Raw genomic sequence first — 22792 nt, 5'->3', positions numbered from 1 at the left:
ACACAAATAAAAATCACCAGGCACACAAAGAAAGATCACATGAACCAGCAGAAAAAAGAAACAACAACAGACAGACCTACAGAGACTCCAGATACGGAATTTAAGGTAGACTTTAAATTAATCAAGCTTACCCTGGCTCAAAGAGGGAAAAGACAAATTTCAGTATATCAGTAAAGAACTGGAAAATATTAGAAATAACTAAACGGTGACTCTAGAATTGAAGGATACAATATTAGAAATTAAGAACTTAATAAATAGATAAAACCAAAAAAAACCAAAAAACAAATAAAAGCATAACTGGGGGCTTCCCTGGTTGAGTGGTTGAGAGGCCGCCTGCCGATTCAGGGGACACGGGTTCGTGCCCTGGTCCAGGAAGATCCCACATGCCGCAGAGCGGCTGGGCCCATGAGCCATGGCCACTGAGCCTGCGCGTCTGGAGCCTGTGCTCCGCAACAGGAGAGGCCACAACAGTGAGAGGTCCACGTACCGCAAAAAAAAAAAAAAAAAAAGCATAACTGGAATAAGTCAGAAGAAAATGTCCAGATAAAGCACAAAAGGACGGAGAATATGGGAGATGAGACACCGGGGATACACGAGAAAGTCTAATTTAAATAAACTGGAGGGAAAAAGGAGAAAAACAGAAGTTATATTTAAAGAAATAATGACTAAAACAGTCTAAAACTGATTAAAGATATCAAGCCACAAATTCAAGAAGCCCAATGAGCCCCAAACAGGAAAAAATAGAATCTATATCTAGACATATAATAGTAAAACTATGAAAAACTGAAGACAGAAAAAAAACATCTTAAAAGCTGCCATGGGTAGGAAAATCAGAGATTCCATCAAAATACTCAAAGGAGCAGCAATTAAACAGACAGCTGTCTTTTCAACAGAAACAACAGAGCCAGAAGACAACAGTGCTGAAAGAATACGATTACTAACTTAGAATTCTAAACCCAGAGAAATATTCAATCAAGAAAGATGAAATAAAGGCACTTTCAGGCAAATAAAAAGAGGTTAATGCCACCAGCAAACTTGTCTAAAGGAAATTCTAAAGGATATCCCTTAGATAGAAGGAAAATTCTCTTGGATGAACCATCAAAAATACAGAAAAAAAACCCCAACAAGGTAAACAATAAACATCTGGATAAATCAATGTTAAAAACGGACTGAATAAAACTACAATGACAATCAATCTGTTATTGTTTGTAGCATAATACACAGCATATGTGAATCAAAAGATTACGAATAAAAGATAGGGGTGAGGGATTTCTTTCTAATCCAGGCTCTGCCTCTAACTAGCTTCATTAATCTCTGGTAAATCTCCATCTCTCTGAGTCTCAATTACTATCTTATCCGGCTCTCTCACTATCAGACGTTTGGGTAGTTGACTACCAGAGTTCCCCTTGGTGCTCTACACAAGACATACTGAAGAACTATTTTCAGAAACTAAACATAAAAAATTAAAACTACTATATTCACATACTTTAGTAATGTACTTCAATTTCAGAAATTTGATTATGTAACAACTTTGATGTTCTACATGTTTATTTATATTTTTAAAAATGTATCCCAGAGAAGATTTAAGGCAGCTTGTCCTATCAAATCCATTTAAATAATATATATGTAGATTAAGATGGCCTATGACAATGGATTAGGGGTAAAAACCTAACTGTAAAACTGGTCTTTGCTGAATATTAGGAGTAGCAATTAATCAGCCCTGTCACTGCTGGATGACATCAGTTGTGTAACTTTCTTCTGTCCAACAGCAGATGCTAGATAGTTCAGTTAGGGTTAGGGTTACAACCGTAACCCTACACAATGTTCCGAATTACAATGTGTCCTCTTGACTAACCCTGCTCACTAAAAAGAGAATGCCCTTTAACAACAGCCATCCAATTATCAAGCCAGACTTGCAAATAAAAATTGCCTTCTAGTTTTCAGATGAAACTCTTGCAGACTCTTGCAGAAAAATTCCCACTACATACCCAGAAAATGCCCAAATACATATTCGTCAGTGTTAATCTGTTGCTTTCATATTCATAACTCTCAAGTATATTGACTATTAATTAAGGAAAGTGAGTGGCTTTTATTCAGTCTCATTAATCTAGCCATATGTACATGTATGGGTTTATCTTATCTTCATTTAACAGTTACTTAAGAAATAGTTGCTGACTGTTGGTGGGAATGTAAATTGATACAGCCACTATGCAGAAGAGTATGGAGGTTCCTTAAAAAACTGAAAATAGAACTACCATATGACCCAGCAATCCCACTACTGGGCATATACCCTGAGAAAACCGTAACTGAAAAAGATACATGCACCCCAATGTTCACTGCAGCTCTATTTACAATAGCCAGGACATGGAAGCAACCTAAGTGTCCATCGACAGATGAATGGATAAAGAACATGCAGCACATATATACAATGGAATATTACTCAGCCATAAAAAGAAACGAAATTGAGTTATTTGTAGTGAGGTGGGTGGACCTAGAGTCTGTCATACGGAGTGAAGTAAGTCAGCAAGAGAAAAACAAATACCATATGCTAACAACTATATATGGAATCTAAAAAAAAAAAGGTTCTGAAGAACCTAGGGGCAGGACAGGAATAAAGACGCAGACGTAGAGAATGGACTTGAGGACATGGGGAGGGGGAAGGGCAAGCTGGGACGAAGTGAGAGAGTGGCATGGACATATATACACTACCAAATGTAAAACTGATAGCTAGTGGGAAGCAGCTGCATAGCACAGGGAGATCAGCTCAGTGCTTTGTGACCACCTAGAGGGGTGGGATAGGAAGGGTGGGAGGGAGATGCAAGAGGGAGGAGATATGGGGATATATGTATATGTGTAGCTGATTCACTATGTTATACAGCAGAAACTAACACACCATTGTAAAGCAATTATACTCCAATAAAGATGTTAAAAAATAAATAAATGGGCCACACTCTTCAAAATGTTAAAAAAAATAAAAGTAAACAAGAAAAAAAATTTATCAGGAAAAAAAGAAATAGTTGCTGAATGAACTGGAATACAGAAATGAATACACAATGGAAGAATGAACGTGCATATTATGGTAGCATACTCATCCATGAATGCTCCACAAATGCAGAGAAAAGAGCGCGCAGCCACACAGACCATCACCAGGCAAGGCCAAAATAAAGCAAGTTTACTTGCAGCTCCCACCACATCGCTGCTCAACACCTCTTTTTTCCTTCTTCAGGGCCTCCTTCTCTACCTTAGTTAGCTGTCAATTCTCTGCTAACAATTAAGAAACTGCTTAATAACTGGCTTAAGGTATGACCCATCCCAGGGACCTGTGTATTTAAAAGGACTTCTCTAGGACCATTCAATGGGGGAAAGCACCGTCTTTTTGACAAATGAAGTTGGGAAAACTGAATATCCACAGGCAAAAGAATAAAGTTGGACCCTTAACGTACACCATATACAAAAATTAACTGAAAATGGATCAAAGACCTAAATGTAAGACCTAAAACTATGAAGCTCTTAGAAGAAAACATAGGAGAAAGCTTCATGACATTGGATTTGGCAATGATTTCTTGGATGACACCAAAGCATAGGCAACAAAAGAAAAAAATTGGACCATACCAAAATTTTAAAATGTGCATCAAAAAGGCACAATCAACTGAGCAAAAGGCAACTCACAGAATGAGAGGAGATATTTTAAAACATCTACCTGAAAAGGGACTAATATCCAGAATATATAAAGAAGTGCTACAACTTAATGAAAAACAAATACACTGATTAAAAAATGGACACAAAATTTAAATAGACATCTCTTTAAAGAAAATATACAAATGGCCATTAAGCCTATGAAAAGATGCTTAGCATCACTAACCATTAGAGAAATGCAAATTGAAACCACGAGATAACATCTCATACCCATTAGGATGGCTACAATCAAAAAAAACCAAAAAAAACAAAATAAGTGTTAACGTGCATGTGAAAAAACTGGAACTCTTGTGCACTGTTGGTGGGAATGTAAAATGGTGTAGCCATTATGGAAAATGCTATGGTGGTTCCTCAAAAAATTAGAAATAGCACTGCCATATGATCCAGCAATTCCACTTCTGGGTACACACCCAAAAGGCTTGAAAGCAAGGTCTCAAGATATTTGCACACCCATGTTCACAGCAGCATTATTCCCAAATGCCAAAAGACAGAAGCAACCCAAGTGTCCACAGATGGATGAATGGATAGACAAAGTGTGGTATATACATAAAGTGGAACACTATTCAGCCTTAAAAAGGAAGGTAGTATTAAAAAAATAAATAAAATAAAATTCAAAAAAAAAAAAGGAAGGTAATTCCAACAAATGCTGCAACATGGATGGACCTCGAGGGCATTATGCTAAGTGAAATACACCAGTCACAAAAAGACAAGGGCCATATTATTCCGCCTATATAAGGTATCTACAGTGGTAAGATTCACAGAGACAGAAAGCAGAAGGGTGGTTGCCAGGGGCTGGGAGGGCAGGGAGCTACTGTTTAACAGGTACAGTTTCAGTTATGCAAGGTGAAAAGCATTCTGGGAAGACAGATGGTGGTGATGGTTACACAACAGTGTGAACATACTTAATGCCACACTTAAAAATGGTGAAGATGGTAAATTGTATGTTATATGCATTTCACCACAACTAAAACTTTTTAAAATATATTTTTAAAAATAAAGAAAGTTTAAAAAAAGGACTGTGACACTGGCAACTGGGTTCACAGGGACTGGTTAGCTGCAGGGAAGGGGGTAACCGGGATGTCCACTTAGGATACAAAGCTCAGAAGCAGGCTGTCCTTCTCCAGGACACTTGTATAGCACATCTGGGATTTTTTCCTGGGGAGGGCAGTGGGAGGCCATGTGCAAAACTAATTTACTAGGGCCAAGTATCCTCCTCATGAGTGACAAAGTAAACGAAGTGCTAGGACACAGTCACTGACAAAGTTTAACAAAGCTGCTCCACTGGGCTCTCATCTGTCCTTAAATGCTGAAGGCTTCAATACCAGATAAACAGCTGTTTTGAGGTTTTGTTTTGGTTCAACCTTAGAGACCATCATTGTCTAAGGCTATAGTTCTCAGACCACTGAAGTTATTAGAGCACAATGGAGATTCTTGAATCTCAAAACCCAGGGAAGCAGAACCTTCTTCTAGACCCACCTACATACTAGTCAGGTTTTGACTTTGAAGAGACTTTCACCAAGGTATTAAAAACAACAATCAGACACCTGTGTGAAGGGCATTATTGTGCCTTTGTAACAATCTTTTGTCTTCACCATATACTGGTTTTTAGGGATTCTAAACCGAGCTGACAAGTTTATATCATAATACAGCATGTATTTCATGTATTTAAAATACCTTTGAAAAACATATAAAAATAAAATGTCAAAATATTTAGACCAAACATTATTCCTAGTGTAATAGAACCCTTAAAAATTTTTTTTAACCTGGTCTCTTCACCTTCAGTATACTGAAGCATTTTCCTATTATCAATTTTTTATGCACAGTTAAACAATTCCTGTACTATATGATACCATTTTGATCAACACCAAACAAACACAGACTTCAAAGAACTTTAACCCACCAAATAAAAGGGGCTACAACATACACAGCACTCTCTAAGCAACAAATTATACATGTGGGTACTGAAGCCTTTTCTTGAGGCATTCTCTATTACCCTCCAAATTCATGATTTGTGTTTATACACTGCTCTGAGTGTTTTCGGTATTCAGTCTTGTTAAGTGTTCCTTTTCAAAAATAGTTTTTCCTTCTCGATTTATAAAAGCACTATATGTTTACTGCAGAAAACTGAGAAAATGCAGGAAACAGAAAAAGGGAAGGGAAAATTACCATATTCCCACCTTCTTTTAAAAAATTCACCTGTTGACTGACACTTTACATTTCCTTTTTTTCAGTACTCCTTAAATTTTTAACATTTAAATTTTAAAAATTTCAGCACACCACTATATCTTACATTTCCATAGTGCTTTTATTTTTCCAAGGGGTCCTTACATATCGTATTTATCTTGACAACACATCCATGGAGTAGGCAGGCCAAATACTAGCTATTTTGCACATAGGCGCCTTCTAGGATGGAAGGGCTAAGATAAAATATCTGATAAGGCTGCACGGCTGGTTTGTGGTACAAAACCACACTTACCTTGTACAAACCTATGTCTCCAAATCTTCAGTGGAGAAACGAACAATGCTATCAGTATAATAAACTCCTGAAAAGAACACTCCTACTGGATTGAACCAGCCTAATACAATTCAACAAAACAGATGCTTTGACCCTAGCACCTGTCTGGGTCAGAACAGTAGCTGCCATACATGTGACAGAAGGACTAAGGAGGAAACAGGTCCAACAGACAGCTTGCATCTAGACCCCAACTGTACACGTCCATATTCATGAGAAGTAGAGACCCAGAGACACTACCAACTTTAACTGACCTTTTAAGCAGTCAGATCTTAGTTCTTTCATTTGTGGATAGAGGTGGACCTGACAAACCCTAGTCTCTTGCAGTTTTTTAAATGTATGATTCTATATATCTATCCATTTTTTAAAAAGGCTTTTAAGATGAAAGTACACATATTATGCTACTCTGTTAAAAAAACTCAAAGGCTATGCACAGATGTGGCTATACAGTAAAGAATTAACCCTGCTCAAAGAGGGGTCTGGCCTTTGCTCTTGGAACGCCCTGCCTGACAAATGTCTGTTTATCTAGGGGCTAAAAGTCACTCCAGATAGTCTAACAATGTGATTTGTGATATACGGTGGAGGCTTCAGACCATGCACTACCAACCTTCTGAGAGGCTGGAGACAGAAGGTCAACCTCATCTATTTGACCAAACTCCAATACAAACCCTGGACACTAAGGCTTAGGTGAGCTCCCCTGGTTGGCAATACTTCATGGGCATTGTCAGTTGTCATTAACAGAAGTCACCTCCATCCCAGATTCCTGTGGTGAGGACAACTCAAAGTTCCACACGTGGACCTCTCCTGTGTGCCCCATGCCTCTCTTTGGCTGGTTTTAACCTGTAACCTTTCACTGTAATAAATCATAACCACAAGCACAACAGCTTTCAAGAGCTCTGAGTCCTTCTAGTGAATTACTGAACGTGAGGGTGGTCTTGGGGATCCCCAAACTCTGGAGTGGCAGAATGACAACTGTCCCCTAGTGTTCAGTCTCCCTTTCTTTTAGTAAAAGAACACCTCTCCCACCCCCTCTTAGTGGGGAGCAGGGTTGCCAAGAGGCTACATTTCCTCAGCTCCTTTAAATCAGGAGTGGCCACGTGATTAAGTTCTGGCCAACGAGATGCGAACAGAGTAACGTATACAAAATTCTGTGCCATCTATCCTTAAAGGAAGTTGTTTACTTTTTTTGGAATGCAGCTGTGAGGTAACTCGGCTTCAACCAAGAGAATAAGGACAATACCCTAGCGGCTGGCTAAGCAAACAGAAGGAACCTGGGCCCCGGAATGACCTAAAACAAGCAGTAGTTCATCAGCTGTGAACCGCCACCCCCATCACAGCGGAGAGAGCTACTTCACTCTCTGCATCACTGCGCTCTCAAGTCTCTGTCACAGCCTTGCACCCTGGTACCTGGTTAGCCTGCACCCTAATGAACCTAAGTGCATTTCACTGTCTTCATATTATGACTTAGAGTCAGTTATTTCAATAAACGACGCAGAAATAAAAGGAGAGACAAGCAATAAGATACATAAGAAAAATGTCTAGATACACAGGCATCCTCCACTTTTCAAAAGCTTACTTTGCACCACTTCGCCCTTACAAAAGACCTACATTAGTACCCGTTTCCGCTAACCAAAAGAAACCCGAAGATTTTCACTTTTACAAAACAAAAAGGGCAAAGCAAAAGCAGCATTCAGCCTGTCTTACAGCAGGCTGCTGCAGAGGGAGCGTCCTCCCCAAGCACCTTGGTACCGCCCAGTCCTTGCCCAGGAACCTTGCTCAGCATCTCAGCATCAAGCCCCCATGGTTTTGGACTGTGTCACTGTCTGTGAGCATCTGTGCTTTATCTTGGTTTATTCTGTGCATCCGTTAGCAAGATGAGTCCTACGGTAATGGTTTCTTTGCTTTTGGCCATTTCGGCTTAAGAAAGGTTTCACAGGAACACTCTACTTCCAGGTAGCAGGGGAAACCTGTATTAAAACTGAAAATGCATAACATCTATAATGTCCCAGTTTGAGGCTGATCTTATTAAAAGCAAATGTTCTATCCCAAACAATTTAATATAACAAATTTCTCTCTTATCCTCTTGGTTATTCGTAACAATGAAAATACACACCCCTCCCCCACTGCAAATGACTGATCTAACAAAATCAGTCATTTGAAAACAAGCGGAAGGAGGCGTTCTAAAAGAATCACTAATAATTTTCTTCCCTGTAATTATAGATTTCCATAGATGGGAACGGAAATGAAGACACCATTTTAATAAAGTACAAAGAACCTCCTTCTCTGGCTTTCCAGGGTGCGGCAAGATGAACTGGTTTCCCTCACCTTCATGAACTCCTATCGCTCATTAAGTATCTCCACCAGGATGTCCCACATGCATCTCAAAGTCAGCATGTCCAAAAGTAGGGATCAGGCTACAGAGGAAAAGAAAAGAATATTCTGGAGATGATATGATAAAGAAAAGAATCTATAAGGAGTAAAAAGCCAGTGATCTTCACTAAGGAGAGGCAGCACAGTCTTATAGGAAAGCCAAAGGGTTAACTGAAGAAAAGTTCAAGGTTGCAATAAATCAAAGACTCCAAAAGCCACAGCACAAGTAAACAGGGACAGAACTCAGCTGGAGAATAAAGGAGGTAACATCAAAGAAGAGGGGGCTGTATCCCGAGCAGCGGTTCTCATTCTTGAGTCTTCACCAGTATCACTTAGAGGGCTTGTTAAACTCATTACTGACCAGGGGATTTTTGCAGAATCTAATGCCCGTGCCTGGCAGTTTTTATTTTGGCTGGCCAAAAATTAATTCTGTTATCTCACTAACATTTTGTGCGTTATTACATTCAATAGTTACACCCGACACACCTGTAAAGTCTTCTAATTTTTGTGAAATGTTGTCTTCAATCCACTCTTCTGTGGAAGAAAAGGAGCATTCTCCAGCATCGCGAGCTTCATTTTCACTTTCTGTATCAGAATCAATCACTAAGGTTTTTTTGTCTTTTTGTTGCTCTAATATTCACATCGTCTGAATCAGAACTATATTCTGAAGAACTATCATCTTCTGAGACATTAGTATATACGTTGCTCGGACAATCAGAGAATGTATCTGCATAAAATTCACTGAAAAATTCTTCACTCAAAATTTTGCAATATGTCATTTTTGAAAATTTTACGTTTATAATATACACAAGGTTGGAACAAAAATCTAAAGGAGCAAAATGTGAATCATAATGACAGTCTTAAGTTGTATAATGAACCTTTGATCAATTTTAAGCTCCAACAACTTCGCATGGTGATGTTAATTGCATCACTCTCTAAAAATGTACTGATACGTCTCCGGTCAATAATGTGTTAAAACCGACTGCTGGGCCCCAACTCCAAGTTTCTCATTTTGTAGGTCAGGAGTGGGGCTGGGAATTTGTATTTCTAAAAAGTTCCCAGGTAATGCCGATGCTGCTGGCGTGAGGCACATACTTTGAGAACCACCAATTCTGCCTGTGGTGTACCTAGAGTGGTCACCGAGAACAGAGACAAGGACCGGAGAAGTTCAGAGGTAATGAGACAGTATACTATGTAGAAAGAATGCTGTTACAATGTGCCCTAGTAGAAAGAATTTCACAACAGGCATAAAGGCAACTCCCCAGTTGGTCTGGGAGGGAGATCTCTCCTGTCCTTTGCCTCCCACTCCCTCTCCCCGCAAATCCCAGGTCTGATCTAACACGTTACTCCATATTCACGGAGTATTTACTGTAATTTTCAGTTTTCAAGATGAGTAAAGTGTAAACCACAATCCAAAGCTACCTGTTAGAGAAGAAAGATGTGCATAGCACTACAGTCAGGAGCCAACATTAGAGGCACCGACAAAACACAACAGACCCCACAGAAGACAGCAGTAAAGCTCCCCTTGGAGAAGAGATCCAAGAAGGCTTCACTGAAAAGGTGGATCTGGGCTGAGGGAAATAAGTAGGATTTGAACGGGCAGAGGGGAGTGAGGGGGTGAATTCAAGAAGAAGGAAATTCACGAGCAAAAACATAAAAGAGAAAAAGATGTTTAAGGCAACATTCTGGGGCTGACACAGAGACAGTGATAGATGAACTAACAAGGTAGCTGAGGGAATGTCCCGAATATCATACTAAGAAGTTTGAACCCTCCTTTGTGAAAGTCAGGAAAGGAAGTGTGAACTTGTGCATATAAATGATGGGGGATGGGATGGCTGCACACAGATGGGAAAGGTTCTGGCTCCCCAGCCTCATCTACACCAAGATTTATTAACTTGTCTCGGCAGCAGTCCTCATCACATGTATTGCATCCGCACAATGCATTAGATCTCCAAACTCACAAGGTAAACCGGCATACATGGTGGCATATAACTAAAAACAAATCCTTCTGAGTAACTGCAATTCAAAAAATATGGTCAAACTCACTCTTTTCTAGATCTGCTATCAGTTCCATCTGTCACGCATCTCTTTTCTCACAAATCCTTATGGTAAGTGTAACTGCAAGTGAAAACAGAGTAGAATGTTGAAGAAACTGCCACTGCATTACCTTCTGGCCTCGCTTCCCTCGCTTCATGCCAAGAACCCCCCATCATAGATTAAAAGCAACAACAACAAAAAACCCACTACTTTTTAGGATGATATGACATTCTAAGGAGATGCTACATTCTTCAACAGACACTTATTAATGCACTCTATGCCTGAATTAATAGACGCTAATTCTGAGAAACACTCAGTGAGCTCCAAGAGGATGTAATAACCTTTAAGTGACAATCGGAAGTAAGATTTTCTACTGGGCATAAACGATATGCAAAAAAACATTATTAACCTTCAACACTGTAAACTTGAACAGCTAGTAACTTCAACTCAAGATCTAAAATTCAAAGTGGCAACTAAGTTACTACAACATTTTTACAGCTCTAACAACAAATACATTATCAACACCTCCACCTTAAGTTTAGATTTCCTTTCAGTTAACAGTAGTAATAACCTAAGCCTAAAATTACAAACTCAAAAAGAAATACCAAAATCAAACTTTTTGAGCCAAAATTATTGTGTTTTTAAAAAAATACCAAAAAGTATGTAGTTTATAATCCTACCTACAACACAATTTACATAAATAAAATATTTCACTCAAATGAACATCAACCCAGGTTTCAAATACTATTATACCGATAAAAAAAAAAGCTATAGTTTTCAACAGAAGGCAACCTTTCTACATACATAAATATACTGAAATGCAACCTGCTCCAATCTTTAGTATACTGGAGATCTCCGGGCTACCACTACAGAGGTGTGTTCTAGTTTGAACTGTAACAATTGTGCATCTGTTCTCACCTCCTCAGCTACTGTTCTCTAATGAACAGGGTGGCTGGCTGGCCTTTGTCCCTGGTTCTTGGGAGACTCTAAACCCTTGGAATTTCACAACTGATAGGAGTCTCCTTGTTATCCATGGTGGACCCCTAGGACACATCTTTTTATTAACAGGTGACTCCCAGTAAGCCCCTCATTTCAAGATGGGGCTAGCCATGCTGGAAAGGCCAACCAAGTGATTAGAGGGTTGGCTTTGAGCCATATGCTATCAGCCTGACCTCCTGGAAAAGGAAGGGGTTTGGAGATGAAATTCGACCTTGTGGCCCATGACTCAATCAATCGTGCAATGTAATAAAAATCCAATAAAAACTCTGGACCCTGAGGCTTGGGTGAACGTCCCTGGTTGGTAATCATAAACCAATACAGGAGGATGATGTGTCCTGAGCACATGGAAGCATCATGTTTGGGACCCTCCCAGACCTCTCTTTGCATATCTCTTCCTTTGGCAGGTTCTGGTTTGTATCCCTTATAATAAAACGATAATTCTAAGTACAGCCCATTCCTGAGTTCTGTGAGTCACTCTAACAAATTATCAAGTCTGAGGGGGCTGTGGGAACTCCCAATTATGTGGCCAGTTGGTGAGAAGTGCAGTGGCCTGGAAGCCCTGGAGCCTGCAGCTGGCACCTGAAGTAAGGGGAGTCTGGTGGACTGTGCCCTTAACCCGTGATGTCTGTTCTAACACTGGGTGGTTAATGCCAGAATCACACTGTGCCTATAAAATAGGAGATACTGCCCTACCTCTCTTCTCAGGACTCTATGGGAGCTGAATGAGAAAAAGTCAAGCAAAAGCACTTTTTAAGGCATAAAGCATTAGAAAAAGTAAGGGACTTTTTTGGTTATGCTCTCAAAAATGTTAAAGAAGAAATTGTTAAAATATTTTTTAAATTCAGGATCGTCCAGCTTAAATTTTTAAAAAGGCTTAAAATAGGGATTTTCCTGGTGGCGCAGTGGTTAAGAATCTGCCAATTCAGGGGACACGGGTTTGATCCCTGGTCTCAGAAGATACCACATGTTTTGGAGTAGTTAAGCCCATGCGCCACAACTACTGAGCCTGCACTCTAGAACCCGCGAGCCACAACTACTGAGCCCATGTGCCACAACTACTGAAGCCCGCACGCCTAGAGCCTGTGCTCTCCAACAAGAGAAGCCACTGCAATGAGAAACCCACGCACCACAACAAAGAGTAGCCCCGCTCGCCACAACGAGAGAAGCCTGTGTGCAGTAAAGACCCAACGCAGCCAAAAATAAACAAATAAATAAATTTATATTAGAAAGGCTTAAATAGGCAGTAAGTCATCTAGAAATACAGCTTATTGTAAGATAAAATTGAGAAATTTGATGAAAAGCATTTAAGAGTAAGGAATCTAAATCATAATTTCAATTATGTAACTAAGACTAGTGCCTAAATGATAAAAACATATTAGCAATCTCAAGTGTAGAAATGATGGAATTTAGAAAATGTAAAATTCAGCTACTATTTTCTGACTAAACTTCCCAAGAGCTCGTTTTAGTCTTGGTTCTGATCAGGCATGATTGAAAGCAATAGACAACATTTTGGTTACTCAGATACTGGGCTCAAGTAAAAACTGTTCACATCACAACCAACTTTTTTGCCCATCCCTAACTAATTTAAGGATAAAGCCACAAGATCTGATCTTTAAAGATCAGGTCTTTAAAAAGCTTGTCAAACCATCCTATGTGCATAAGACAGTTACCTGCCTACGTGAATGAGAAAGCATAATTTCTAACTACATTACAGAATCGTTTCTATTACTTTAAAGCCAATGATTAACAAAAAAAACCTCATGACTTTAAATCACAAGTTTACATGAATATATCGCTCAATTCTCTACCCTCTTGAACATAAGATACTAAGCATACGCTGGTCTTACCCTGCATGATGAAGGGGGCAGTTTAGTGTAGCAGAGGAAAAAATGGCTTTAAAGTATTAAAACAAACAAACCCACCCCACAAAACCCTAGATTCTGGTCCTGTTTCTCCTCGATCATCAGATGATTCTCTGGGTCTCATTTTTCCTCAGGGAAAATACAGGGGCATGGCCTACAGAACCTACAGGGTTCATCCTAGCACTGGCATTCTGAATCTACTTAAGTGTTGAGAAGTCAACAACTCATAATTTAGATATTCTTCATATTTTTGAAGTGTCACAAGTAGATGTCAAAAATCATCGAAACTTAGCATTGTGTAAAAACGCTCCACACCAATGAGTCCTTCCTTACTAAAAACAAAAATAATAAAGATTCGCTCCATGATCGGCAGAAACACATGTATTTACTTGCTACCTGAAATTTCTTTTGGCCTTAAGCAAATTTAAATACATTCATGTTTTCCTAAATCTGAGGCATCACCTCTATTACATGCAAAACCTTTTCAAACTAATTACAAAGCTGACCTACCACGACACACATGATGCTGACTTATTTTTAATGATTTAATAAGGAAAAATGATTTTGCATATCATCAACCTATTAAAATGTTTCACACTCATAAAAAATAGACATTATGTATAGTAGAGATGGTTCCTAACTTATGATGCTTTGATTTACAATTTTTCGGCTTTATGGTGGTGCCAAAGTGATACACGTCCAACAGAAACCGTGCTGTGACTTTTGATCTCTTCTGGAGCCAGAGATATCGGTACAGTACTCTCTTGTGATGCTGGGCAGGAGCAGCACTACAGCTCCCAGTCAGCCACGCGACCCTGAGGAGGAACCACTGATACACTTACAACCATTCCGTTTTTCACTTTCAGTAGAGTATTAAATAAGTTACACGAGATGTTCAACACTTTATTATAAAATAGGCTTTGTCTTACTTGATTTTGCCCAACTATAGGCTAATGTAAGTGTTCTGAGCACGTTTAAGGTAGGCTAGTCTAACCTATGATGTCCAGTAGGTTAAGTGTATTAAATGCATTTTTACTTACAACATTTTTAACTTACGATGGGTTTAATGGAAAGTAATTCCATTCTAAGTTGTGGAAGATCTGTCGTAGTCAGAGCCAAAAAACAAGAAAGAGAAAGAAAAGAAAAAAACAGCCATAAAACTATAAAACTGCCAGTAGTAAAGAAGAACGACACATACAAATAACGTGATGAAACACAACGCAAGTTTCCAAACAGAAACCTTGTTTCGACCTGCCTCATAGCAAAGTGGATGTGACCTTGGGTTATGGAGTCAGGTGGAAGCAGACTGAAATCCTGGCTTCCTTCTCACCTGTGTGACCTGCCCAATTAGCATCATCTCTCTAAATCTGTTTCTTTAAAACTGTGTCCACCTGACCCGGTGGTTGTGAAGATTAAATGAGACCCTGCACTAAGCAAAGAGCCTGACACACAGTAAATATTTAATGATTTAGCAATTATTATTAAACTTTATAACAAATGTTACACAGAGCAGTATTGTGATTTTTTTTTTTTAAGTTTAAGGCCCAAAGTCTAGGATCCTATTGACTAAAGTTCAGACTGAGAAATGAAATAAAACAATGCTCCTACAAAGAGGCATTTTACTAAGGACCAGTGGACTAAGTAAAGATAACTGGTATTATGCAAGGGCAATCACCACAGGCAGCTTAGTTTCTACGAATACAGTTTGGGGGTGGGCAACCCATAATGAAAGAAGGCAGAAATTGAACACACTAAAGATGGTAAAACATCTTTCCTTTCCCAACTACTACAGGACTCATACTTCAACTGCATCTCAAGGATTTTCCTGTCTTCAGCCTCCAGCAAGTCCTTTCATCACCACAATTACATCTCTAGCTGAACTTCAAAGGGAAATATATAAAAGCCACTCCCGTGGGCAGCTGTTGAGATAATCACTCTTAGCATCTTCCACAGATCTAAGAATAAAGAAGCTGACTTAGGGCTTTCTTGGTGGCACAGTGGTTGAGAGTCCGCCTGCTGATGCAGGGGACGCTGGTTCGTGCCCTGGTCCGGGAAGATCCCACATGCCGCGGAGCGGCTAGGCCCGTGAGCCATGGCCGCTGAGCCTGCGCGTTCGGAGCCTGTGCTCCGCAACGGGAGAGGCCACGACAGTGAGAGGCCCGCGGACCGCAAAAAAAAAAAAGCTGACTTACACATTAAGAACGAATACCGGTCACCATTCTTAGCAGTTTATTTTTTAATCCGTTCTAGACATCCACAAAATGTATTTATTTTAAAAAGGAGCTCCATAAATATAACTTTGGTAGCCAGAAAAATTCAGTAAAAGTAGTAAAGATAAAATTCAATGCTTGCATTTTTAATCTCACACAAAAACACAAAGTCCTAAGTGAATACTCCAAGCTAATTTCAAGTACTGGTTTTCAAAACTGTGAAATAACCCTGTTCTAAGAACTTTATATACATTAACTCAATTATTTCTTACCATAATCATAAAAAGTAGGTATTACTGTCCCATCTTACAGATGAGCAAACTAAGGCACCAAAAGATATTAACTAGCTTTTTAATATCCATGTTAATGCTTTAGTGGGAGCTGTTATAGAAGGAAAGTAAGATTAAAAGGTATTTCCTTCATTTATAAATGTTCTATTTAATACACTCCAGGATTTATTACAATATGTCACATACACTCATACATTCTTGAGAAGCAGAAAGAGCTTTACTGCTCCTTAGTTTAGGGCTTGTTCATTTATTTGGAGACAAGAAGAGGTACCTATCACCTCTTGTGATTAGCTTTCTTATGCTTTGTCTCAGCACATCCCAGCTCATTCTAGACTGTGAACTGCAATAAAAAGGTATACCAAAGGGAATCTGTATTTACGGAGCACCACTGTGTACCAGGGACTCACTAGATGCCTTACATTTAAGAGCTCATTTAATCCTCAGTTACCCAAGGTAGGAAATATCTTCGTTATACAAATGAGAAAAAAATCAGAGATATTAGTAACTTAAATTGTCCAAGAACACAGCTAGTAATGGGTAGAGCTAGAATTTAAATCTACATCTAACTCTGAAGTTCTTATCTTCCTACTACAGCAGCTATGAAAGAAAGGACTATAAAATATACATTACATGTAGTCTCTCTTATTAGTGACTAGCTTGTTGCTGGTGGGGACGGGTTTCTTTCTCTTACACAGAATCTGAGTTTTGAAGTTGGGGTTGGAGAAAATGGAGTGATCTTACATATTCAAACACATTATTTTGAAAACATATTTACTACTTGAGGTTTCAAAGAAATTAGTCCTAAAAGAGTGATTCCTGCCTTAAAAAAAAAAACTTAAATACGTATTGTTTACCATGAAATAGGAGTAATGTTCTATGACAAGTTTGGTACAGATTCTGCCCACAAAAGACCTGGAGATAGAGAAAAAGAGGATACGGATAAAAAGATAATCATCATAACACATGAGAAGTGGCAAAAAAACAGCCTAAGAAGTGAATGGAGATCCTTCTAGACCAGGGAAGGATCGCTGGAAAAAGAGGGACGCTAGGTGCGCTTCCAAGAGTCTAGGAAGTACGGGGAGGGAACTACACGCCCGCAGTAGCTGCTCCGGCTAAGACAAGGCTACGTGGGAAAGCTGAGATGGAAGTCTGGAAAGCAGGTAAACGGTATACCCCACAGGACGGGTTACCGCGAAGTCCACAGGAAGAACCAAGGTTATTCTATGTCCTACCCTAAAGCGGAAATGGCTAATTCTGGAAGACGATAGTGGAGAGGCCGGGGAGACAAACAGAATTAAGAATCGCTACATCAAGTCCTTACCAGTTAGTTACAAGCCCTTTGATGATATGTGCTAGTCTTGTTATTTTCACTTAAATGATACCATTTCTATGCTGGACGTGACCTGAAAAGATGTAGAAGATAGAAACAGCAGGCTTACACCACCTGCAATTTTTTTTTTAAAAATCAGGTGGGTGGGGGGTCAACTAATGAGTGACACACTAAGGTATTTCTTTACAAACTGGGTTTCGGTAGAAAGAGCAGGGAAACATAAGGAAAGGGCCCTTTCCGTCTGCACAGGTGCTGAATCATTTTCACAAGGAGTGAAGTGGGAAACGGGCACTTGCCAGGACAGTTGGGGAAAGGAGCTCTGCATATCAGTGAACAGATAAGTAACAAGGAAAAAATAAGTGAGTAAAAATTGCCTTCGGATAGTCCGACACCGATGCCGGGATCCGACGCGGGGCAAGGGGTGGGGGGATGCGGGGTCACGGGGAAGACGCCGCGGCGAGAGGCCGGGCGGAGCATCCAGCGCGTGGCCCCGGCCGGCAGCCCGCGCGCATGAATGAATGGCGCGGTCCGAGCGGGGCCGGCGAGCAGGGCCGCGGGCGCGAGTCGTCGGCGCGGCGCCTCAGCGGGTGGCCGAGCGCGGGCGGCGGGCCGGCTGCGCCATGGCGGAGGGGGAAGGGGAGGTCACGCGTTACATAACCCGGCAGCGGCCGCGCTCCGGGCGCCGCGGGCCGCCCAGGCCGCGAACCAAGGGCCGCGGGAGCCGGGCCGGCGCGCCGCCCCCGCCCCGCCTGAGGCCGCCCGCGCTCGGGCCGCCGCCCGGCGACGCGAGGCCGGTCCCACCCCGCCCCCATCCCCGCCGCCGGCCCGGGGGTCGCTCACCTTTCGCGTTGCCCCAGACCACCATGCCCGGGCACGGCCGCCTCCTCCGGCCTCGCTGGCCCCGGCGCCGCCGCCGCCGCCACCGCCGCTGCCGCCGCACGGTGCCCTCGCCGGGGGCGGGGAGAAGGGCCGGGTAAGGAGTCACACCGCCGCGCCGCGGTCCACGTTCGCCCCAAGCTCGCGGCGGCCGCCCTGAGCGCGCCCGGTGGCTGCTCTGTCCCTCCCCCTCCAACGGGCGCGCGCGCCGCGGCTCCGCCCCGCCCCTCCCCCTCCGGCGGCCGGCGCGCTCCCAGGCTCCTCCCTGCCCTTCCCCGCCCTTCCCCGCCCACGGCGGTCCCGGCCCCGGCTCGCGCTGCGCAAGCGCCCACCTGGCTCCTAGCCCCGGGCGACCCCGAACCGCGGGCGCGGCGCCTCTCCCAGGCCCGCCCTCGGGAGTCAGCGCCTCCGCTGCACGTGACCGTCTCGCTCGCGGGGGCGGAGAGGAGCGCGGCGCCCGCTTTGCACCCCGAGACCTGCGAGCCTCCCGCTAGGGTTGATGCGCTGTCCTCATCTCTGCGAGTCCCGGCCCCGCGCTGCACTCCCCAGTCCGGGAGGACACTAGTTCAGGGACCCACCATGCTTAATAACCCTGAAAGATCCGTAAAACACCCAGGTCCCCCGCCACGAGCGGTTGACTTACAGTGACATCTAGTGGAGGAAGGGACACACGTGAACTGACACTTTGCTGTGTCAGGGAGCGACCGGGAATCAAGGCCCACAGAGGTTAGTGGGAATGAACGCTGCGCCGCGGGGTTTAAGCGTTGCCAGCTCTGGGGCGTGAACATCATTCCCTGCGCGATGAGTCCCGCCCTCCATTGCACCTGGATATTCGTAAACCTGCGGCAGGTGTCCCATCTCACATGCAGCACTGGGATAACACGCGAAAGCAATTTGCTACTACTGTAAAAACAAACAAAAAAACATACATTATGTGTGCTTAAATGCAATTTTAATTGAGGGCCTTCTGGCAAAAGACAATTGTTCCCTAAGGACCATTTTCCCCCTCTTGGCAATGTCGGTTTGCCTGGAGATCCCACATCGCTATTATAATAGTCTTTATTGTTGTAATGCACAAACATGAAGCGAACCTCCCTGCAAAGGCTTGACACTTTTCCCCCTTTTTCCCTTACCTGAGAGACTTGCAAGTGCGTAGTAAACAATTAGTACTCGTTTCAAAATTGATTTTGCAGAGCTGAGGCTCGTTTACTGGTAATTTAGAGAATATTCAAATGACTTTGTTTCTTTTTTCGAGCCCCTTCGTTTTTGCCACTTTATAGACTTCTATAAATGCACTTCAACCTCAGTATTCTTGTCTCTAACCCTACAAAATCACGTTGCATGCTTTTCTGAAACGTCATAATTTAATACAAACAGCGTCATTTCAATAGACTCACAAACAGTTGCCAGCTGCAACATCAGGGTATCATCTGCTGAGATGCCACAGAAAAACAGTGGCAGCCCCTTATTAATTATGGGGGTTTTTTTTGGTTTGTTTTTGTTTTTTGCGGTACGCGGGCCTCTCACTGTTGTGACCTCTCCCGTTGCGGAGCACAGGCTCCGGAAGCGCAGGCTCAGCGGCCATGGCTCACAGGCCCAGCCGCTCCGCGGCATGTGGGATGTTCGCGGACCGGGGCATGAACCCCTGTCTCCTGCATCGGCAGGCGGACTCTCAACCACTGCGCCACCAGGGAAGCCCTTAATTATGTTTTTTTAATGCATCTCTCTAAATGTCAGTATTTCACTAACATGAAATGGCAAAACTCGATTTTCAAATTGAAGAACGATCTGTGGACTCTACTGGAAAAAATACCGTCGTATTTCAATTTTTTCACACTCCTATTTGAGTCAAAGGTTCTTGTTGTTGTTATTGTTGTTTTCTTTATTTTCTCAAGAAAGAAACACAGACGCTGAGCTAACTGACCTTGGCAACACCTTTACAGAATATAGTAAGACAGTATTAACTGCATTTTAGTGCAAATTAGTAGGCAGGCTCTGATAAGGGAAAAAAAAAATCAGGTTGCTCTCTAGATACAATAGGATAAAAAGAGAGATAAAGAATAAACCCCAGAATCTTTGCTAAAGTTTTCTTTTCGCCCATTCTAGAATATTCTGTTATCACCTACATTCATTCACTCATTTATTTACTTCCATTTATTCTCATGAGGACTATCTTTCCCAGGCTAAGGGGAGTTGGCCTGACCTTTGGGTAAAGCAGCTGAGATGTCTACTCTGGACTCCCACACATGGCGGAGAACTTTGGGGGGCACTGCACCTTATTCCTCTTTTCTGAACTTTATTAAAAATCATTTTTGAAACGCCTAATATTACTGACATCTCAAGATCCTATGAAAGTGCAGACCCGTGACCCTTGCAGGGACAGCCCTGGGTAAGGGCATGGATCTGTTATCTTTTAACCTCCGTATCCAGCAGTAAACATTTGTCGGAAAGATCCACATCTAGTCTCTCAAATACCAAAAACAGAAAAAAAAAGAACATGAAACCACTAAAAAACAAAGATTTGTACTCAAGTCCCTTGGGTGAAATACACACTGTAACTCGTGCTTTGCTCTTAGGAAAGAGTGATCTTGATGATTGTTACAAGGCAATATATGCTTTTATGTTACAAGGCAATTTGTGCTGAAAGATGAAATAATAAGAATGAGCACCAGCCCACAGAAACTTAGAAAGGAAATTGGAACCAGCATTGGCTTACCAAAACTTAATTCTTCTAAAAACAGTATCTGTCTTTACAGAGTAAAGAAAGTCCACGGACAGGTATATATACTGTCGGCCCTCCATAAGGGCAGGATTCCATCTGGAATTGGCTGAACCCACTGATGCAGAACCCTGGATACATTAGCCTGACTGTACCACACTATTTTATATAGGGGACTTGAGCATCTGGGGATTTGGGTATCCATGGGGGTCCTGGAACAAATCCAACATATTTAAACAACATAGTTCCCATAATTCAGGATGATTAAATACTTGGTTATAATGAGCATTCTGAATGCCAATCACTGTCACGTCAACAGTGAACAAAATGCACGTCCCACCCTCAAGAAGTTTCCATCGTAGTGAGGGAAGCAAATAAGTACCACGTGCCTGCCAGATAGGCTCAGGGCTGCTTCCAGAGACTGTTCTATGGAGCACATAGGAAGGGTGTCCGGGAGGCTTCCTAGAGAGAATGACATCTCAGTAAGGACTAGGAGACTAGTGGGGTACCACTGCCCATGGAAGGAGCAACATCTGTAAAGGCAGAAAAGGGATGGAGAACAGGGAACATTCCAGAAACTTCGAAGTGTGAAGTACAGAGGGGGATGGGGGGGTGTGCTGAAAAAGGAGGTTGGAGAGGTAAGAAAGGGTCAGAGCATGAAGGGCCCCACAAAGTATATGAATGGGTTTTGACTCTATCCTAAAGGCAGTGAACAAATTAAAGGGTTTTAAGGGATAAGGTGACTTTAGAAAGTTACTCTGCTGCATGGAAAATAGTTTTGGGAGGCATTCAGGAGGACTTGTAATCGTCCAGGTGCCCAGGGGCAGGCCAAGAGGAGGCAGGGGGTTGGATTTGACCAGGGTAGGGGTTTTGCAAAGCAAGTATAATGAAAGAAGAAAAAGGGAAAGAAGTCGAGGACATATGCAAGGGAGGAATCATACTGATGGATCATGGAACTTAGTGATTTTTTTTTTCACAGCATGAAACACTTAATAGTTTTGTTTATTAAGTAGGTAGAGCCAAACAACTTAGTATTTGTGACATAACAACTTAGTAGCCATTTGAAAAAAAATAATACACATAAAGTGAAAGCAAGAATAGTGTTTTGATTCCATTCTTAAATAACCATTGTTACTTACCAATGGGAACTTTGTGCCCACTGGGCAGTGTAAAACTTCTCAAACTGTGGGATCGGATTTGGTACTGCCACCCTCATTTCCCATTCCACACTGGCAAGAACCATTCATACACATTGCTATGTACCTCATACTCCATTATACCAAGAGGTGGAGGTTGTCCCACTACTAGTGATACGAAGTTAAATCACTTGGCTGGGTGGTGACAGCCAGATCTCTACATTGTAAAACTACATTTTCCCCTATGCATGCCACGGAGTAGTACTTTTTACCAAGTGAGTATTCGCTTCAACCATCTTTTCACCTAGTGGTTTCAGCATCCATTGATGATCCTGAACTGAGTCAACTTTTTCACTGGGTTGCAAAGGAGTGACTTTCTACTTCCGTCATTCCTTCCACATTTATTAGCATTTTTCTTCAAAGAAGAACTGTCCCTTATCAACTGGGGATAAACTATCATTTCTCCCTAAAAAGGAGGGCAAATGCTTCCTTCTTTCCCTATAATTACTAATTTTCATAGAAAAGTATTGTCTAAATAGTTACCTCTAATGGTGGTAAATGAGTTTTTTCTTCCTGTTTCTCCTCCTCTTCTTGAAAAATTCTAATGAACTAAGTTTTAATTTACTTATTGTAATCTTGAGATTGATTATGTATATATATATATTTTTTGATGCACAAATGGTCCCAGATTTGGCCCCTTCAAGTTCACACATACCACACCTCCATTAGTTATTTAAAGTTTTTTTTTTTTTAAT

General features: G+C 41.8%; 1 protein-coding gene across 5 annotated transcripts in view; it reads right to left on the bottom strand.

The window, feature by feature from the left end:
* Nucleotides 1-18367, bottom strand: part of REV1 (REV1 DNA directed polymerase) — an 81151-nt gene extending 62784 nt beyond the window's left edge. For 3 of the 5 annotated variants that reach the window (XR_013831134.1, XM_079941368.1, XM_079941367.1), the window contains exon 1: nucleotides 18147-18272. The gene's annotated coding sequence lies outside the window, so the exon portion shown is untranslated. Of the gene's footprint in view, nucleotides 1-10624; nucleotides 10697-18146 lie in introns of all 5 variants that reach the window. The other 2 variants (XM_079941366.1, XM_079941369.1) reach the window with 2 other exon arrangements.
* Between the last annotated feature and the right edge of the window lie 4425 nt (nucleotides 18368-22792).

This window comes from Stenella coeruleoalba (genome assembly GCF_951394435.1).
Source record: "Stenella coeruleoalba genome assembly, chromosome: 13".
Lineage (NCBI taxonomy): Eukaryota > Metazoa > Chordata > Mammalia > Artiodactyla > Delphinidae > Stenella > Stenella coeruleoalba.
This window is presented reverse-complemented; position numbering and strand designations above follow the sequence as displayed.